The sequence below is a fragment of the Peromyscus leucopus genome, chromosome 16_21 (genome assembly GCF_004664715.2).
Source record: "Peromyscus leucopus breed LL Stock chromosome 16_21, UCI_PerLeu_2.1, whole genome shotgun sequence".
Classification (NCBI taxonomy): Eukaryota; Metazoa; Chordata; class Mammalia; order Rodentia; family Cricetidae; genus Peromyscus; species Peromyscus leucopus.
The window spans coordinates 67,195,783-67,215,616 of NC_051084.1; the positions used below are offsets into that span (position 1 = coordinate 67,195,783).

At 46.1% G+C, this 19,834-nt stretch overlaps 1 protein-coding gene across 1 annotated transcript in view; it reads left to right on the forward strand.

The window, feature by feature from the left end:
- The first annotated feature begins 225 nt into the window (after positions 1–225).
- Positions 226–19,834, forward strand: part of Pla2g7 (phospholipase A2 group VII) — a 46,292-nt gene continuing 26,683 nt past the window's right edge. The window contains exon 1 of the mRNA XM_028890701.2: positions 226–432. The gene's annotated coding sequence lies outside the window, so the exon portion shown is untranslated. The remainder of the gene's footprint in view (positions 433–19,834) is intronic.

Below are 19,834 nucleotides of genomic sequence, written 5' to 3' on the forward strand. Positions count from 1 at the left end.
CAGACCTGGTGAGGTTCGGGCGTCTGACTAGGAACCTAGGAGCCCACCACAGCTTCAGGTAGGCAGGATCCACGCGTGGGCAATTGGGGAGGTCCAGGTAGTGGCCCGCCCTGGGGCGAGTGCTGTGTGAGCTTGAGTGGCAGCTGCTCAGAACTGGCAGGAGGCTGGGCCACACGCTCCTCCCCGTCCCTCCTCCACAGCAACCTGGGGAGGGAGGGGAGAGGAGGGGAGGGGAGGAGAGGGGAGGGTCGAGCCTGAGGATAGATCTTAAGCGCCTGCTCAGCCCACCTCCGAGATACCCCAGCCCCGGGTGAAAACGACTGTCCGGAAACCTGCATTGTCGGCTGCGAGAGGCTCTTGGATCTGGCTGGCGCCGGTGGCATTGGTGCACCCAGGACCCCGGGTACTCCGAAGTAACAGCGCAGCGCCTAGGTAAGGAGCCCCAGGACCGCCCAGGTCTTGAGCTATGGGCTATCACCAGGCTGTGGTGGGGGACACCGGATCGCGGGCGGGCAGGGAGGGCGGGCTGGAACCACAGCGTCCTCCTGTTTAGTCTTGGACTGACCTCGGAGGCCCCCAGGAACAGAGCTCCAGAATTGCTGAGGGAAGCTGTCGGATTCCTTCCGAGAAAGTCACCCTAAGAATTCAGTGCCAACTGGGCGGCACACACACACACACACACACACACACACACACACACACACACACTTCCTTGTGAGGAATAGCCCAGCTTTAAGAAGTCTGAAAATAGAATAATAAAGCCGTATCTCTCATTGTTGGAGCATCCTGCTGCTGGCCAGATAAAATGCTGGTTATTCCACCCTTTAGGCTGGATTTTTACAAAGCCAAGTAAAACCAGACAATAGAGACCACTGTCTTCCTGGGGTTTTCATTCGGACTCATGGGAATCACTGTTAGGTCCGGGTAAGGAAGGCAGGAGAGGTGTGCCAGGCTCTTACACACACGGGAGCTGTCACCTCTAAAGGACACACGGATTCTGGTTTGGGCAGCACACGTTACCAAATCAGACTTGCACAAATTATCTTTGACCCAAATGAGAATGCAGAGCTGGGGGAGACTGGTGTATGAGCAGGAGCGGGGGAAATGTATCCCCTGAAGCAGGGACAACCCCAGAGGCTGGCAAGCAAATCTTGGAGTCACATTGAACTCCTGGGTCAGGGCACCAGAGTCAAAACAAAGAGTTAGACCTGGCAACCGGGGGCCTGAGAGATGTCAGCATCCAGGCGGGTTTTTCTCACCAAGAGGACTCGGGTACTCTTATGATAGAGAAGGCTTGTTGATTTAGCATCCTCGGCATGCCGGCTTCCGCTCCTTGCTGTCAGGCATTGAGAGTGATTTTCCTTCCTCGGACATCAGTGTACAGAGCCTTCCCTCCCCACATGCTGAAACCATCCTTGAACTGCTACCATGGTCTGTCATTCCAGACTGTCACTGACCTCAGTGACACTGATGCCAAAGGCTCAACATCCTGAGCCACTGAGTGCTTGAGAGGAGGCATGTCATTGAGTCTCAGCCACTCATTAAATTGAGAAATCAATCCCCCGTGAGGTGTGAAGGTCGGGTCCAGGTTTCCCTCATAACCAGGTAGCTGGCTTTGAACTCTTCTCCACTGTGTCTGCTCACAGGCCATAAGGAACTCCTACATACCTAACTAACCCCCCCCCCCAATAGTTTGGTTTGTAAACAAATACAATTTAACATCCACTTTTGATTCTGCCTCAGCATCGAGCAGTAAGAGAAGAGACAATGGGGTGCTTGGGATGGGGGTCCCTGGGAAGAACTTCTTTAAGGGGGACCCTCTTGTTATCTTTTCATCCTAAAGGGTACATGTGGCCCAGACTGGGTTCCAACTTGCTGTATAGCTGAGAACCTTGAACTTTGATCTTTGGTGTCTCAGTCTCCTGACATGTGGGACCACTGGCCTGAGGCACCCTCGCCTGGTCTATTAGGCACTGGGGATCAACTCCAGGGCATGCCGGGCAAGCATTCTACCAATTAAGCTACATCCCCAATCCTATTTTTAACAATATTTTATTTTATGTATATTGGGTGTTGCCTGTGCACCATGTGTGTACCTGATGCCTAGGAGGGGCAGGAGAAGGGCACCAGATCCCCTGGAACTGAAATCACAGAGATTTCGAGCTGCCATGTGGGTACTGGGAGTTGAACCTAGGTCCTCTATTAGAGCAGCCAGTGCTCTTCATCATGGAGCCATCTCTCAGGAGTCCCTCACCCCCACCCCGAGTGCTCTGTATGTTAGGCCTGCCATTTTTCATGATTCATGATTCACAATTATGAGCCTGACTGACCCACTGACTCTGAGAAACACAGAAACACTTCCATCAAGTTAAGCTGGAATGATAAAGTATTAAATAGAAAGAAATTGAACGAGGGGACGATTAGTTCTAAATCACGTTGTTCCGGGATTCTAAGGAAGCTCTGCAGTCTGCTGGCCTGGATAGAATGTTCCCATTGCCTTTCTCTATGAAATACCAGCCACCTCTGGCATACCATCACTGCTGCTGCGAAAAAAACATTTTTTTTCATAATTTATTTAACTTTATTTTATGTGCATTGGTGTGAAGTTCCCCTGGAACTGGAGTTACAGACAGTTGTGAGCTGTCATGTGGGTCCTGGAAATTGAACTCAGGTCTTCTGGAAGAGCAGCCAATGTTCTTAAGCACTGAGCCATCTCTCCAGCCCCTGCTGTGAAAAATTTTATGTAAGCAACTTCTAACACAGTAAACAGAACAGGCTCACACAGACTGTATGACTTGTTTTTAAGTAAACTTAGCAGCGGAGAAGGAAAGTCACTGTAAGAACACACACTGAATTAATTGGTAGCTGACTCTTAGCAAAAGCTGGGTTCATTCCTTCATCAGCTATGTCAACACATCAGTTGCCGGGTGCTGCTCTGTATTTAAAGTGCTGGGGAGGCTGAAGCAGGGCAGTCTCACATATTCAAGGCCCAGCTTGGGCTCTACAAAACGTCATGTCTCAACAAAAATACCGTGGGCAGGGGGGATAGAGAACTTGCCTAGCATGTGCAAAGCCTGATTCAGTCCAGAACTCTGGAACAGACAACAGGTAAGGTAGTAGAGATAGATAGATAGATAGATAGATAGATAGATAGATAGATGGATGGATGCTACTATGGACCAGGGTGTGCATGTGGAACAGTAAGTTAGATACACTTTCTAGTGTCAAAGAATTTTGGAATCAAGAGATGAGCAAAAATTAGGGAATGATCGGAGTGAGTTCAGACAGTAATAAATGTTTAGAAGAAAAGCCAAGATCTGTAGTACAATGCTGTCCATACAGGCTTAAATGTGTAGACATGTGTTGGGCAGATAGCAGGGGCCTGACTTCTTGGATTCAGCTCCTCCTTTTTTAGATTTTTTTTTTTTATTTTTGTGTATAAATATTTGCCTACATGCAGGAAGATGGCATCAGATTCCCGGGAACCATATTTAGTGATGGTTGTGAGCTACTGTGTGGGTGCTGGGAGCTGAACGGTGGTCCTCCGCAAGAAGTGTGAGGGATCTTAGCTATATTCAGCTCTTTGGAGTTTTGAGGAGAGATTTCTCTGAAAAAAAATCCTTGAGATGGGACCCCTGAAAAAGAAATGTTTTTAGCAGAGGGACCTACTGGATGGGTGTGTGGGAATCGAGTGCAGTGTACAGAAGGCACAGTTGGGAAGGCCAGAGTGGCTGGAGAGGAGAGGGACAGGAGAGCTGGATGCAGGGGGGAAGGGAAAAGGTGGCTGGGACCAGGTCACCCAGAGTCTCGGAGGCCAAATCAAACAATGCAGGTCTCACTCCAAATAGGGCAGCAAGAAGCTGGGTGTGTTCTAAGCAGAGGTGTGAATTCATAGTTTTGTGAGGTTGAACTGGGTGTGGTGTGGAGGATGGAGTGTATGAAGAAGCAGGAGAGGATGCAGCTTTAGATTAGCTGGTGGTAGTCTAGTCAAGGCTGTAAGTGACAGATGGGCACAGGGTAGATTTTGAAAGTAGAGTGAAAGGTTATGTATGTAATGTTTCTGTGTCTTAAATTTTCCACCTACAAAATGGATCTATCATCGCTGCCCCTGAACTTCTGTAAGAAAAACCAGCTAATAAGTGTGCTTTAAAAAACATTATGAATGGACTCCTTTTTTAGAGTATATAAGATCTTATTACTAATACTCTTTGCTAATAATGTGTAAATCTCCCCCCCCCCTCTCTCTCTCTCTCACACACACACACACACACACACACACACACATACACACACCACATTATAGCAGAATACAATACAATACAACACTTTGCTCTCTCTGGAACGTCAGAAACCATTAGATGAACCACGATAGAACACAATGACGTAAAGGCTAAAACAACAGCTAATTTCATCTTACAAGTTGAACGTGCTCAAGAAAAATACAAAAATATAACATTTGAAACTGGGAATTGGGAAAAAAGAAGTTGAAAAACTTTTCAGAGGACAAATGAGTCTTTGTCCTGGAGAGGGCCCTGCCAGTGTCCAAGAGTGCACAGCTCTGCTGAATGGAAATCTCCATGGGGCAGCAGAATTCATCGGGAGGGCCCTGACAAGCACTGAATAGCTTTCCCTTAGTGGGGCATTCTCTCTCAGAGGAGGCTCTGCAGCTTCCCTGGTGGATGGCTGACCAAGTTAGAGGTGAGGGTTTTGAAGTTGTTTACTTCACTGGAGGAGAGATGACCCTGCCGTGACGGGACAACTCACCACCAATTGAGGCAACCCTTCTTCCAACCACTTCTCCCTCGCTTACTTTGAGGTACAACGTACAAGAATGAGAAGTCCTCGTTCCGAAGAAGAGGGGCCTCTTCCTTATTTGCATTGTGTGCTGTGGAAATGTTAGTGCTCATGACAGCCTGCGGGTTACATTCTCTTACTAAATGCCTCTAATTAGTCATTGAGTCGATGTCTGCGTTTGATTCTCAAGTAGTCAGCCTGCTGATTCAAATTGGTGACAAGATGTGACAATGATTCTGGGACATATCTACCATATTTCCTTAGGATTGGGAGCTCGTGGGGGCATCTTTAAGGGAGAGGTCACAATCTCTTCTTTGGCCGAACGTCTTCTGTTGATATTCATTCTCTCTCTCTCTCTCTCTCTCTCTCTCTCTCTCTCTCTCTCTCTCTCTCTCTCTCTCTCTCTCTCCCTCTCTCATTTTTGTGTGTGGCATATGTGTGCATGTGCATGTGTGCTTTCCTGTGCACACACATGAGGAAGCCAGGAGTCGGTGGTGCCTATCTCCCACTGTCATACCACACTTTAAAAAAAAATTTTTTTTGAGTCTATCTCTTGCTGAACTCCCTTATTTAACTAGATTGGCTGGCTGGGCAGTCTGCAACCCCCTCCTGCTTCCACCTTCCAGCGTTCAGACGACTGATGCTCGCCACCACACCCTGTTCTGTATAAGGGTTCTGGGGATCTGAACTTGGGTCCTCATGCTTTTGCTGCGGGAAATTCACAACCGAGCCATCATTTCAGCCTCAAGGACTGTAGAGCTATTTTTGTTTAATTCGTACGATGTATGGAAAGGTTCAATTTCTTGATAATCCTTCAAAAATCAGTGACTATTACAGGCAAATGTGGTCACCCAGTTTTTCTTGAAAACAGCTAAAGGATGTAGTGACATTCAGCTCTCGTTCCTACACGGAAGCAATCTACTGGAGTGGGATGGGGATGCTCCTTTGTGGCTGGTCCAGCTTGTCACCATTCCCATTCCATGGCATAGGTCTGTTTTCCTCATGTAAGATTCCCGTGGACTTCAAATTTTGACGTCAGGTCAGAGTGCACTGTCTAGTCAGCTTGTCTCACTTAGTACAGCATCCTCCATCGGTAGAGCGCAGACCTGCGTCTTCCAACTATTGAAAGGCTCCATTAGCCAATTACTGAAGTCTGAGTCTGCCTAGCAACAGGCTAAGACCCTCTGTGTGGAACTGTATCTGTCAGGAACCACATGAGTTTTCTGTATTGCTCCAGCAGCTCCTGTGACTTGTGGTCCTGACCCTTTGTCATTCAGGTTACTGTTCGGTTATTGTATCTTTGCATAAACGCTCATTGATTAAAATCCTTAAATCCCCACCAATTAGTAGACTGCCAACTGTCTAGCAGGTACAGGGTACAGTGGGAGGGTGGCTTACCTCTCTCTAGGACGCTATTGTGCTTCGGTTATGCAGCCTGGGATGTTTTTAGGTTGTACTGGATTAGTTTATTTATTTATTTAGTTAGTTATTGCCAATTCCTTATTCTTTTTGGCTCATTTTTAGGGCTTATTTTCCAGTTTGATTGCTCCTGAGTCCTTAGCAGAACTAAGAAGTATATAGTGGTGTTGCCGGAAGTTTCTCCGGTCCCACCTGCCCTGCACTCCTGCAGCCACTTATAAAATAATCACTCAGAGGCTTACTATTAATTATAACTGTATGGCCTATAGCTCCGGCTTCTTGCTAGTTAGCTCTTTCATCTTAAATTAACCCATTTCTATTAATCTATGTGTTGCCATGTGGCCATGGCATTACCTGCTCTCTCATATCTTGTTCTCCTGGTGGCAGCTCCCCACCCCCCACCCTGCCTTTCCCTCTCTCTATCCCTCTTGGATCTCCCACCTGCTCCATCCTGCCCTGCCATAGGCCAATGCAGCTTTATTTATTAAGTAGTTGGAGCAACACATATTCACAGCGTACAGAAAGACATCCCACAGCATCCAGAAAGACAGACATCCCACAGCCTAGTGGCTTTCAGCTGACAACGATTCTTGCTTCCCCATGGGATTTCGACAAATATCCACATACACAAACACATATCTGGTTGCCACAGTGGGGTACACTGTTGGCATCTAATGAGTAGAGGTCAGAGATGCTGCTATAAACATCCTATGAAGCACAGGCCACCCATACAGCCATGATTTGTCAGCCTGAAATGCCAGGCATGAGAAGGCTAAGAACTCCTGTTTTAGAGTCGGGGCCTAAGTTCAGATTCTGGCTTAGCTGTCTCCTATCTCTGTGATGTTGGCCACATCATTTAGCTCCCACACCTCCATCCCATTGCTGTTTTCTCTTATGTCTATTGAGCTCTGTAGAGGTCATTTGTATAAAACACTTAAGATGTTGCATGGTATTGTCAGTTATCATTACTGGCAGCCCTCATCTAGATAGATGCTTTCATAGTTTTCTTTTTCTCGTTTCACCTCATACATAAGCCATCATCAAGACCTGTTGGTAAAGTCTGGGAGTTGGTACTTATTTTTTAACCTCATCTGACAGGTAGGCATCTGTGTGCTTGAGTATTTGAAGACTCTGTTAAGAGATCTCAGAACTCCCTTCCCTTTATGACCCCCATTATAGCAGCAACCCTCCCTGACCTATGATCTCAATCACTCATGGTCAAATGATGACCAGGAAGTATGAAGTGGAACATTCCCCAAATAAACCATTCATGAATGTTAAGTTGCATACCATTCTGAGTAGGATAATGAGACGTCATGATACCCCACTCTACTTCAGCCCAGCCTGCTCAGGAATGTGAACCACCTCTTGCCCAGTGTGTGTGCACTGTGTACGCCACCCACCCGTTAATCACTTAGCAGCTTTCTTGGTTATCAGATCAACTGTCATGTGTTTAAGGAATCCTGGATGTTACTTATGAGAGCCCCAAAGAGGAACCATAATGTAAAGCATGGAAGGACAGATTAACTCGGGCACTATGTTGTGTGATTTTTTCCCCCTGTGGAGGCATGAACAAAACCTGGACATTTGCACACTGGAAATGGGGTTTTTGATTTTTTAATTTATATAATTTTATTTTAGGTGTATGGGTGTTTTGCTTACATGTATGTCTGTGCACCATGTGCATGCCTGATGCCTCTGGAATTCTGATGAGGGTGTCAGGTCCTTGAGGAATAGAGTTAAAGACAGTTGTGAGCTGCCATGTGGGTGCTGGGAGTCAAACCCCAGTCTTCTGGAAAAGCAGCCACTGCTCTGAAGTACCGAGCCATCTCTCCAGCCCCTGGGTGCACGTTTTTACCGCAAGTAGCTGTGCTGTTTTCCTAACAGCGAAGAACTGCATTTTAGTTTCCTTTCCTTTTCTTTTTGTTTTTTTCGAGACAAGGTTTCTCTGTGTAGCTTTGGAGCCTTTCCTGGAACTCACTCTGTAGACCAGGCTGGCCTTGAACTCACAGAGATCCGCCTGCCTCTGTCTCCCGAGTGCTGGAGTTAAAGGTGTGCACCACACCGCCCCTGGCTAGTTTCCTTTTCTTGACCACAGTTCTTTTCTGATGTTGTGAAATGATTATGCAAGAATCATATGAACTGTCCCCAAAGCATGATTAGACACTTCTGCAGAAGTTTCATGATTCTTATCCCTGTGAGGTAAAGTGACATTAAGTTCTGAGTTCATGAGATAATGAGATAAGAATGGGCATTGTGTTAAGAGGGTAAATAACTGTTCTCTTTCTTAGTTTTGATATTAGCACATATTGGACAGGAATTGTTTTGCTGACTTAAAAAAACATACACCAAATGTTTAATGAAGTGGGGACAAGAGAGTCCAATCCCATCCACAAACTGTCCTTGTTTTAGTATCCCTAGAAAGGGAACCATTAACAGTGTTCAACTTCAAGTGACAATTGAGGTAGCTATTATAAATGAACCAATTATTGGGGGCTGGAGAGATGGCTCAGCAGTTAAGAGCACTGGCTGCTCTTCCAGAGGACCTGGGTTCAGTTCCTAGCACTCACATGGCAGCTCACAACTGTCTGTAGCTCTAGCTCCAGGGGATTTGACATCTTCATACAGACATGCATGCAGGCAAAACACCTGCCCATAAGATTAAAAAAAAAAAAAAAGAATAGCCAAGTGTGGTAGCTCATACCTTTAATCCTAGAACTTGGGAGGCAGAGGCAGGCAGATCTCTGTGAGTTTGAGGCCAGCCTGCTCTACAAAGCAAGTTCCAGGACAGCCAGGATTGTTACACAGAGAAACCCTGTCTCGGAAAAACCACTGAATTAATAAATAGCTATAAAATAATAAAAATAAACGAACCAGTTATCGATGTTTTCCTTTTGTCCAGGTACCTGGACAATATGAAATGTCATTTCTTTTGTGTGTATGTGCACTTAGTGTATGTGTGCAGGTGTGAGGTACATTGGTACATGTGTACACAAGCCAAGTAGAGACCAGAGAACAGCCTCAGGTGTCGTTCTGTGGGAGCCGGACACCTTGTGTTTTAAGACAGGTCTCTTTAGTTTAGAGCTCATTGGCGTAGGCCCAGCTGCCTGGTTGTGGAGCTCCAAGCATCTTCCTGTCTCTCCCTCTGCGGTGTGGGGTTACAAGGGTGTGCCAGGGTGCCTTACTTTTTACCTGCACTCAGGGATCCAACTCCAGTCCCTGTGCTTGTAGTGCGAGCCACCTCCTCAGCCACTGGTTCTTCCTCATTAAACAAGATGCAGTTGTTTCAGCTTCCTTGTGGATCAGAGGTTCCTTTTTGTTAGTTAGTTAGTTAGTTAGTTTGTTTGTTTCCAGACAGGGTTTCCCTGTGTAGCCCTGGCTGTTCTGGATCTCACTCTGTAGACCAGGCTGGCCTTGAACTCAAGAGACCCGCCTGCCTCTGCCTCCCGAGTGCTGGGATTAAAGGCATGTGCCACCACATCTGGCTGGACCAGGGGTTCTTAATCCCAGTCATTGATGATTTGGGGTATCTGTATATGGTGGGAGGCAGTCTGTGCATTGAGAATATTTAACAGCATGCTGGGCCTCTGCCCATTCTGTGTCACTAGCAACCCCCTGACAACGGAGACAATCGAAGATGTATCTTGATATTTCCAGTGTCTTTGGGGAAACAAAATCAGCCTGGTTTCAAATTGCTAGACAAGCTGTTTACATCATCATATCCAAAGGAGGAGATCCTAATCTCCCTTGACTATTCAGTCCGGTATTGAATCAATTTTTGAGAAAGCTAAACTGTTTTACTAGATTTTAGTCCAAACTGAGCCTGCCTATTATCTGCTCACACATCTTGCACAGCAAAAACATTAGTTTTCTGTGGCTGCCATAACAATTTGCCATTTAGTGGTTCAGAGCATGTTCTGGTTGGGTTGTGGAATGTCCCCCATGGGTTTGTCTTTTGAAGGCTCCTTCCCAACAGAGCATGTTCTGGTTGGGTTGTGGAATGTCCCCCATGGGTTTGTCTTTTGAAGGCTCCTTCCCTACCGATGTTGCTATTTTGGAAGACCAGGGAACATTTAGGGGGTGGAGCCTAGCTGGAAGGAGTGGATCACTAGGGGTGGATTTTGAAGGGTGAGCCCACCTTCTGGGCTTCTCTCACTTCTGACTTCCTGATGTGCCATATGAACGGCCTCACTTTTCCTCCAATTACTGCTCCTCTGCTCCTTCTGTTTCATACATTGTTTTGTCTGAAATCAGGGATGATTCTCTTCTGATATTTTACTTTAAATTAAACATAAACTGTAGCTAGAGTTCTGCAGCCTTGCCCACAGTCAGGACAAATCTTTGTCACCCGCCAGTCCCACAGCCGCTCAGACCCAACCAAGTAAACACAGAGACTTATATTGCTTACAAACTGTATGGCTGTGGCAGGCTTCTTGCTAACTGTTCTTATAGCTTAAATTAATCCATTTCCACAAATCTATACCCTGCCACGCAGCTCGTGGCTTACCGGCATCTTTTCATGCTGCTTGTCAAGGTGGAGGCTGGCAGTGACTCCTTCTGCCTTCCTGTTCTTTTATTTCTCCTCTCTGTTAGTCCCGCCTATACTTCCTGCCCAGCCACAGGCCAAACAGTGTTTTATTTATTGACCAATCAGAGCAACTTGACATACAGACCATCCCCCAGCACAGCCAAGTGCAGACCATCTCAGACACCTGCACTCAGGCCCATGGTCCTAATCATCCTCTATGTGGACCTGCCGGGTAAAGCCACGAGGAACCCGAGAACGGGCTCCCACAGGACATACAGGACATCCCACAGCAATAAACATTCTATGATCATATAAACCCCTATCATATCCTTTTGAATTAGTTCTTATTGAAGAAACATTTTATTGTAAAAAGGATACATTTTTATTTATTTATTTTGGTTTTTCAAGACAGGGTTTCTCTGTGTAGCTTTGCGCCTTTCCTGCGACTCGCTTGGTAGCCCAGGCTGGCCTTGAACTCACAAAGATCCGCTTGCCTCTGCCTCCCGAGTGCTGGGATTAAAGGCGTGAGCCACCGCCGCCTGGCTACATTTTTATTTTTTTAAGCAAAGTTGGAGTTTGTTAAGAAACAGTTTTATGGACTTGATGAGGGGGGGAGATATAGATAGATGATAGATAGATAGATAGATAGATAGATAGATAGAAATGGATGGATGAATGGATAGATAGACAGACAGACAAAAGTTGGGTGATAAAGAGGTGGGAGAGGGGAGTGAATATGTCAGAATACATAGACTGAAATTCTCAAAGAATTGATGAAAGCATTATTTATAAAGGAAGTATTGTATTAATATGTCATACCTTGTGTTATTTTCTCAACATTAACTTTTATGTGACAGTTTTATACTTTTTCAATTAAAATTGAACTAGGACTCTTTCTTAGTCATAAGAATTAACTTTCAAATGTGTTAAGTAAAATCCCACTGATAACACGTCGAGATTGTCGGACATTGCAGTATATTGGTTGTGGGTGCCTGTATGTCCCTGTGTGTGCTGGCTTTTGTCGTACTGAACACATGAGCACTGTACTGAAATTTGTGTTTATTTGGTTAGTTGTATTTTTGTTGTTGCTTTATTGAGTCAGGATCTCGCTTTATACTGCAAGCTAAACTTGAACTTAAAACCTTCCTGCTCAGCTTCCTCAATGCTGGGGCTTTAAGTGTGAGCAGCCACACTCAGCATGAGTTAACAGTTCAAAGGTCCCCCTCCCATTTACAAGCTATACTAGGATTTCTATACTAATTATACTAATCCTAGAAATTTAATGAAAAGATACAAATAATTTAAGGCTTGCAAAATTATCTTTTTTACTAGTGGGGGGAGGAGAGAAGATAGATAGGTAGGTAGGTAGATAGACAGATAGATAGATGATAGATAGATAGACAGACAGACAGACAGATAGATGTGTGCTTGGAGGCCAGAAGAGGATGCCAGGTGCCTATCACTGCTCTCTCTCTCTCTCCACCTTATTCCTTTTAGGCAGGGTCTCTACTGAGCCTAGAGCTAGACCAGCAGCCAGCAAGTCCCGGTGAGCCTCCTGTCTCTCCCTTAGTGCTGGGACTACAGGCATGTACATTGCCACTCTATGCTTCTTATGTGTGAGGATCTAAATTTAGGCCCTCAAACTTTCACAGAAATCACTCCTATCCACCGAGCCCTACCTCCAGCCCCCAAATTGTTTTTTAAAACGTACTGCATATGCCTACTGGCATGGCTGACTTTGTTTCTATTTCAGAGTCTTAAGGAGATGCTCTGTTCCTGGGTGTTGATCTACCATTGATGCTTCTGCACCTAGTTCCTTCTTTCTCCAAGAACAGGTTGCATGTTTGTGTTGTGTTGGCCTGAGGTGGTGGTTTAGAAAAGGGCTTCTGTAGTTGTGATTTTGAAGACTACTACGTGATCATTTTGTGGGCTCGGGTGATAGCTCAGTGGAAGAGTTCTTGCCAAGCAGGCAAGAGGCCCCCAGTTCCATTCCCAGTACTGCTAAACAAGTAAAAATAGACATTTTGTATTCTCTAGTTCTAAGAGAATGTCCCAAGTCACCACCCGAAATGTAAAGGTATTTTTAGCCAACTCTTATCTGAAGGCAAAGAGCTTGAAGAGCCTTTGGGAGTTACAGCCTCCTACAAAGGGTTCCACTGTGTTCCACTGTACAAAAGCCTTGGGGGCTGCGGCCATCTCCCACAGGTTTCAATGACCCTTGGAAGGTTGAAGCAGCCTGTGTCCTGGGAAGCCAAGGACATCTGGCTGTTTATACTGGCACTTTGTTGGAAAAAACAGGAAGCTCTGTTTGCTACTTTGTAGCCTGGGGAACTTTGGATCATGTTTATTTAAAATAGGTAATACCTTCAAAGGGGTTGGCAGTGCCTTCCAGCAAAATCACAGAAACAAAGAAAACAGCACAGACAAAATAAGATAGGCAAACAGACCAGAAGCCAGAGGAATATAAGCACCACCCATCCCCAGGCACAGAGACCGTCAAGACTGGAAGCCAGAGCTTCCAGTGTTACTGCCCCGGCCTTCTTAAAGCGGCTGAGATTGATGAAAAGTAAAGGTGTGAGTTGAGAATGGCCTTGAGGGGCTGCAGAGGCCCTGAGGAAGCTGGAATTAGTGACAGGGAGCTCAAGATCCCCAGGCACAGGGCACAGGGATGGCGAGAAAGGAGACAACTTGGAGGGAGAGTCACGGGAGGTCTATGGCTCCGACAGTCCCTGTTCTTAGAAGACAGTGTTTTCATTTGCAAGGGATGGGAAGTCATGTGGAAAGGAGAGAGAGAGTAGCTGAGCAGGGAGATAGGAGCCAAATGAGTCAGGAAGAGTGCCTTGAGTCCCCCACGACACACATGGAGTGCTCAGGACAGAGGCTGAGGCGACATACCACTCAACTGTCCATCCCATATCCCCTAAGGCTGGAGCGTGCACACACCGCTGGACTAAAGACACAGACAGGATTCTGCAGGGCGGAAGTCATTCCTGTGTTAGCCCAGTAGATGTGCATGCTACACCTGATGAGCGAAAGGCCGCCATGGCCGAGTGCAGTGGGAAACACTAGCTTCAGGACAGAAGTCCAGCCGTTTGCTGCTGCTTTGTTTCCCTCTTGGGGATTAGTGTTCCCGTAGAAGCCAGCTACGTTCTTAGTACTCTGAGCATTCCAGGTCGAGGGTGCTGAGTACCTGCGGTGAGGGATGTGGTCCATGGACACCACAGTTAGTACTCATCATGAAGAGACGTGTGAGCACATCGTGAGAGAAGAATTAACAGAGGCATGGACACACTGCGGTGGGCACGATGGGCAGTGGGCTGGGGGCTCCAGTTAGAGAAGGCAGGAATGGTATCCTGGAGGAAAAGCAGCGACTTCACTGATGGGGTCATGCGTTGAAAGCAAGTGTGATGTGTACGTGTTAGAAGGTAGGTGCTCTATTGATGAATCCAGGGATCTCAGTAAACCTAAAAGCAAAACAAAACATATGCTTAACAAAAGGGCTTATGGTTTAGCTTTCTCTCCTCTCCTCTCCTCTCCTCTCCTCTCCTCTCCTCTCCTCTCCTCTCCTCTCCTCTCCTCTCCTCTCCTCTCCTCTTCCTTCCCCGTCCCTGAGTTTGTATGTTGTTGCTAAGACAACCATTTATGTAGCATAGGCTGGTCTTGGGAACTAACTGTACAGCTAAGGGTGACCTTGAACTCCCGTTATGCGGCATGTTATTGTTCTTGCTTTTTGTTTGTTCTTGTTTCTTATGCAGGATCTCACTCTAGAGTCTAGGCTAGCTTGGATCTCACTAGGTAGACCAGGTTGGTCTTGAACTTGGGGCAGTCCTCTTGCCTCAGCCTCCTGAGTGCTGGGCATGGCAAGCATGTTGGCCCAGCCTGTTATTTTCCTGATAGCTTTCTGCCCCAGTCATTCTCAGTGTGTGTTCTCATCCCCTCTCCCATGCCAGCTTGGTGCCCTTGGCTGTGAGCTGCTCTTCCTGATGTCGCCTGCTGAGTCTCAGATGGGGGCAGTTTCACTTCCCAAGGGACACTCTCTTTTTGCTTACCACAACTTGCTGGCAGACAGGGAATGCCAAGTACACATTAAAACAAAAAGACAAGGAAACCAAGCATTGCCCTCTCCCTAGAAGTGATCACGGAAAACACTCTGGGACTGTGTTTATCTGGATTTTTTTTCTATTTATGTAGAAATTATAGATTTTAAATAGAAACAAAGCCATGTCACATTAACATTTTTTTCTAATATGCATCAGAGTGTTGGGCTTATTCCTTCGACTCTAAAGGCTGCCATTCATATGACCCGGTCAGATGGTATCAGTGGTACCACCCAATGACTCCATGATGTAAGAAGCAGAGACCATTCGAAGCATGGAGCCAGACAGTGCTGTGCTCAGTAGGTACTGAGTAGGCGGGCATTTATATCTCACATTACAGTTTTAAGTTTCATAAACACCTATCAAATTGGGGATTCCAGAAGTCTCAATGGAAGGCAAAATGCTTTTTCGCTTGTGCAGTTCCTGTCTTATGTGAAAACGAAACAAAACCCAAACCAACAAGTTGAGATACGGAAAAAGTCCAGCCCACGTCTCCTCAGACCGCTGTGCTTTCGACAGAGTGCTTGCTGATCTTTCCAGAAACAGGAAACAGGCTTCTTCATTTATCTTCCTGCTCTGTGGGGCTCTCCTTGAAGTTTTGTCTTGTTTTTAAGTCCTGTGTGTGTGTGTGTGTGTGTGTGTGTGTGTGTGTGTGTGAGAATGCAGGTATGCATGGTACATATGCTACCATGAGTATGTGGAGGTCGGAGGACAGTCTTGGGTGTGGCTCCTCACCTTTCTCTTGGTTTGAGAGGGTCTCTTTTTCACGTCTGCCTGTGCCAGGCTAGCTGGCCTTCACCTTCTAGGGATCCTCCTGTCTCCTCCAATCAGGAAGCAGGAGGGCTGGGATCGCACACTAGCACATCCCTGCCGTATGTGGGTCCTGGGGACCTGAGCTCAGGTCTTCACGCTTGTACACCAGGACTTTACAGTTGAGCTATCTCCTGACCCCTTCCTTGGGGGGTATATGTCTGTTGACCTCTGTAATCCTCGCCCATGGAAGGTGGAGGCAGGAGTTCAAGGTCATCCATAGTCACACAGCAGAGTTTTCTGGTCAGTCTGGGTACCCAAGACTCTTTCTTGCCTGCCCTCCAGAAAAAAAAGGGGACAAAAGTAAAAAGAGTGTCACGATATTCTCATTTCTTTATCACCGGTCAGTTTCAGAAAGAAGCAGAGGTTTAGCTCCGGCAGGACTTCAGGGCTGCCTCCCTGTCACCGCCATGCGCCGCCATCAGAGAAAACTGTCCTCTGCATCAGGACAGTCCTCCCCTTGTTCGTGCGTTCCCTGTAACAAGAGCAGCGTGCCCAGAGCAGACCTGCCTGCGCTGCGGTTTCTCCACCTGGAGCATGCTTTCCCAAGTGTGTCTTCCCCACTGTCTCCCAGCCGAAGCTGCAGTGGGGACATCCAGGAAGCCTCTGAGCCCTCAAGGACGGCATGGAGAGTGGACAGCTGCCCCGTCACGTCACTCCTGTCTAAAGCTTGGCAGCCAGGGGCTCTGGGGCAGCCAGAGTGGAATACTGCGTGGGATCTGACTTATGGGACATGAAAAGTCCGCTTTACCATTCATAAACCTGCAAACCCAGGCCTCAGGAGACTGAGGAGTGCAAGGCATAGTCTCAAAACAAAACACATTCCTGTTTTCTCTCGAACATCTCTCCCCACGGGCAGGGGTTTCTTTCCTTTGAAGAAAACCTCTGGAGGCTTTAGTGTAGTACCTCTAGGTGTCTAGGCTAAGACTAAAGTGGGTTTTTGAAAGTTAATGAAGAAGGGGTGTGTGTGTGTGTGTGCACGCGAGCGCGCATGTGTAAAGCAGAGGTGGACCTCAGGTGTCTACCGCTATCACTATCTACATTTTTTTTTTTTTCTTGAGACAGCTACACTGACTGGGCAGCCAGCTCCAGGAATCTCCCTGTCTTTACTCCATCTCTGCTCAGGTGCCCCCCCCCCCCATGGTTCATTAATGTCTTAGTCACAGTTTCTATTTCTGTGATATAACCAAAAGCAAAGTGAGGAGGAAAGAGTTTGCCAGGCTTAGATATTCCAGATCACAGTCCATCAAGGGAAACCAAGGCAGGAACTCAAGATCAAGATGGGGCGGATGCGGAGGCCACGGAGGAATACTGGTGTGTCAAGGTTTGTGATAAAAACCAGCTAGCACCATCACCATGCTTTTGCATAGGTGCTTAGGATCCAAACTCAGGTCCTCATGCTTAGAGGGCTGGCACATCACCCGCTGAGTTAACCGACCACTTTGATGCAGAGGTGTTCTTAAAAACTGAATACTTCGAGCCGTGGCAGCATTGTAGCCGATTAGATTTATCCAAGGTACGATTGTTACTAACTGGAAAATTTTCCCTAAAATTGGGTGAATGACTACGTGAGCAAATGAATATGGAAAAGCAAATGAATATAGAAAATATGAGTGAGCTGGTCATGCTTTATTGAAAGGATGGGTGCTTTGAGGATAAAATCGGAGGTCTGGTGTGGTGGGGCAAGGGAGAAACTATGTAACAAGCCAATGGTACTATATTGTCCGTTTGTAACAGTTTCCAGGCCCTGCAGCGAGGGGGAGAGGTTGGCTGTGCCAGATGCCTAGGCAGCCTCTGGAGGACAGATGTCCTGGGAAGGGCTCCCAAGAACTTGTATGGCTTTGTGTCTGTCTACTTCCCTGCTCCATTGTGAGCACCTAAGGTGATGGCCCTGGAGAGTAGAGCATCCCCACCCTGCCTGAGGACTCTGAAGAGGCCATTTGCTGTCTCTAACGCTTCTTCCGGTTGTTGGTGGGAATATGGAGTGGAGATCAAGACACTGCACGCAGGCTAGCCTTTGCCTAGAGTAGCCTTGCTTGCTCCAGCACACTGATCTCCATATGATCTGTCTTCCTCTTTCTTCTTCCAATCCCAGTGATCTTCCAAAGGGATCAAATGGCCCTCTCCTTTCTCAGTGAAGCTAAAAATGACCAGGGGTGGAATATTCTAGAGCTTTCTTAATTGAAGTAGATCGAGAAGCTGAGAACTCCAGTGACGATATCTCCAGGTACTGACAAGTTAGATGCTGTAACAGAGGCTCTTTGTAGGAGATGGCAAGCTGAGCCGTATCCTGGTTTGTGCTTAATTTGGAAGACTCCATGGTCCTATTCCTCAAGACTCAGAATCAGTGCTCTGCAGTTTCTGAGGGTCTCAGCACCAAATTGCTCCAAATATAATGAGAGCAAGTCTCAGTCTCAGGAGAGCATGGCTTACTTCAAAACCAAGGCCGCTGTCGGTCTAGGGTTAGCATACGGTGACCATCACACCCTTAACCTGGCTGTTTTCTTCATTCGTTTTAGGAGATTGAGGGTTTAGAGTACACCAGCTGGGCCTCCCAAGTTTGGATGTTTTAGTTAAAAACAAGGAGTAGGGACTGGGGAGATGGCTCAGGGCTTAAGAGGCTGCTCTCCCAGTGAACTCAGGTTCAGTTCTCATAACTCTTGCTAGTCAGTTCACTATCACATGTAACCCCAGCTCCAGGGATTCAGACCCTCTCCTGGTCTCAGAGGACAGTGCATTCATATGTGTACACACACACACACACACACACACACACACACACACACACACACACACACTTTAAAATAAAACAAGGACTCAGGCCTTCTGGGAGCAACCTTTGCCCCCAGCACTTACTATCTATGTGATTTGGACAAGCCAATCAAATCCTCATGCCTGGTTCCTCCGCTGTGGCGTGCGGAACTCTCACGTGATTTGGTGGTGGCTACATAGGATGCTTTGTTCTGGGGACAGTGCACAACTGCTGGGAAGGTTGTAAGCCTTCGTGAGTTAGCAGTGTTGGGGCTGGAGTGGGTAAGACACTGGCTGTTCTTGCACAGGGCCGGGGGTTCTGTCCCAGCACCCACACGACAGCTCCCAACCATCTGTAATCCCAATTCCAGGAGGCAAGGTGGTATCTCCTGGCCCACTCAAGATCCAGTCACACACGTGTTACACACACACACACACACACACACTCACACTCACACTCACACTCACACAGGCAAAACCTTTTCTGTTACACATAAAATAAAAAGTAAATCTTTAATTTAAAAAATCTTAGCCATATTATTACTGGCTTAGTAGCTGTTTGTTTTGAGGAATTTAGTATTATTTTTAAATACAATGACATTGTTGTGCTGTGTACCAACATGAACAGATACCTATATTTCAAATTAAAATTGAAACAAAATTTTATAAACAAAATTTAAAACTAAATATATATATATTTATACACAATATAGCTCTATATGTATGTCTGTGTTTTTATCCACGTATGTTCTGTGTGTGTACATGAATTTAACCACAGAAATACATCTGGAAAAAGACTGTTAGCAAATCATTATAAAGGGGAAAAACTTATTCTTTTATTTACTTTATCCTGTTATCTTTGGATTTTTAAAAATCATGTGCTTTCTGATAGACTAATAAGACTGAAATAAGACAAAACAAAATTAGTCAAAATTATAAACAACCTTGGAGTATTAAACTATGCATACTTTTTCCTGACCAGAAAAAGAAACAAGTTGAATAGACAAATACAGCCATTATGTAAGAAACTCCAGAGACAGTTTTCCAAGCTGATTGGCATTGTTCGGTGGTAAGATCTGATTTTACTGCAAATGGTGTCTTGGAATCCTTCTGAATTCCTTTTGCTCTGAATTGGTTCCATGTCATTTAAGAGGTTTTGAATGTCTGAACAGTTCCCTTCCTATAACATATGTGCTCATCTTACATTTGAGTCCCACTTATAAGCTATTTTAGGCCAATGATTGTATCAAATTCTTCAGGATTCCCAATTGCTTCCATCATGGAGAGTATATACAGTATTTACTTGATAATTACCCTTGGATTAAATGGCTGGAATCTGGTATTAGAATAAAGCCATTTGATGCTGCAAAAGGCATTAACAACCTAGAAATTTCAATGCTTTTATGCAACAAAAGCATATTTCTTATCCACAAAA